This window comes from Vigna radiata, chromosome 5 (assembly GCF_000741045.1).
Source record: "Vigna radiata var. radiata cultivar VC1973A chromosome 5, Vradiata_ver6, whole genome shotgun sequence".
Lineage (NCBI taxonomy): Eukaryota > Viridiplantae > Streptophyta > Magnoliopsida > Fabales > Fabaceae > Vigna > Vigna radiata.
Window position 1 is genome coordinate 12,423,396 of NC_028355.1, and position 1,767 is coordinate 12,425,162.

Consider the following 1,767-nt stretch of genomic DNA (forward strand, 5'->3'; position numbering starts at 1 on the left):
TGAATTTTCTTCTCTCAACATAAGCACCGTGAATCACTCAACTACTACTATCAAATTAAATGCTTCATTCTCAAAATAAATAAAGAAAAGCTATCTATACCAATCTACAACCGTCCCATCACCAAACACTCTACCTAATCTACTCTTCATTCTTCCCATTAAATGAAAGCCAAAATCGTACTTGCACACATCAACAAGCATACTATTCCAAGTGCAATTAAAAATATTCTATACTACTAAGTTACAATGTAATTAAATTTGAAATGTTCAAGTGAAGAGTCTTGACTTTATTTAATAGCACTCCAAATGTCCCAAATTGAATTTCCAAAATTTTCCCTGAAAATAATAATGCAAATAATTAGCTCAAAATATTCAAATTAATTAAAATTAGAATTTTTGGCCAAATTAAGCACTATTAGCGAAAACGGGAAAATACTGGACAATTAAGCACAATTCCCTGATTAATTCTAGCACAATAAACTAAGTGAAATCAATAAAATATCGGCTCATCAGTAGGTGCAGATGGACCAGCCATAAACCTGTTTTAAAGTTGAGAGAGATAGGATGTTAGTGGAGAAGTACTCAGCAGATGAGAAGGAAATCTCTCAAATAAAGAAGTTCAACAATGAGGTTGATGATGGTGCAGAAAGTGATTCAAACTCTGATCTGTTTGAATTACAAAACTATGACTTGGGATACTATTCATGTGGTCTACATGTCTATAATTTTCAAGTGGGATACCATCAAGAGAGGAGCACCAATTTCCAATGGGCCTCTGTGATGGTGTATAATATTCTCTTCCTTCTTAATTGGTTGGTTCATGTTGAACCAACATGTTAAACATGAGGAAAAAGTTCAAGATGAATTTTGGGTATTCACATGAACTGTAAACATTAATTTTTACATGTTGGTCTCAGATGCACGATGGGAAGGAAATAATAAAAATAAAGACATTTAGATGATATATAGAACTTCACAGCTTAAAGAAAACGGGGGAAATCGGAACTAGAGTTTAAATCATGTCCTATTGACCACTTAAAATGCAAAGTTTAAGGTCATGGAAATTTAGGTAGGAGGTAGCAAAGTGTACTTGAAATAACTCTTGTTTATAATAAATCTTAAAATTGGATTCAACAAAACCTTTACATGTTTTTGAAGTACAAAATCTTAGTTTCTATAATATCAACAATTTAGTGAAATCCATTTAAGCAACTTAACGTAACTCAGAGAATTGCATATCAGACTACAGAATGCAACTTTCGACACTCATTGTATAATTAAGGAATGCTTACTTCAATGATCAACACACAAGAAGTCATCTTATACCAGCTACCACCACTAATCGGATTTTAAAATATGGTGTTTCAAGGTAAATAACTCCATCTTCGAATCCGACAAGTTAGATGCTGAAAATTTCAGAACACATAACTACAATTATGTCAAAAGGAACACTCACAGAGGAGACTTGAAATTACGAGAACCGGGATTGAGGAAAGAAGGAGGACAATTATACGAGCAAGAAAAAGAGGAAGGTGGTGAAGGGACATGAATTGAAGAATCAATTAGGGACTCAAAGGGAAAGTGCTAGATCACAGATTTAGAAAGCAAGAAAAGGTTGCAAAGGTAACAACAATAAAATGCAGAAAACTGGTGTTTTAAATCAATTTTCACATGCAAATTGGCCTTGTATATTAGCTAATTTTTTTATTTTTAATTCTGGACATATTTGCATCATGATAACCATTTCAGCAAGTTTAGTTATGCTTG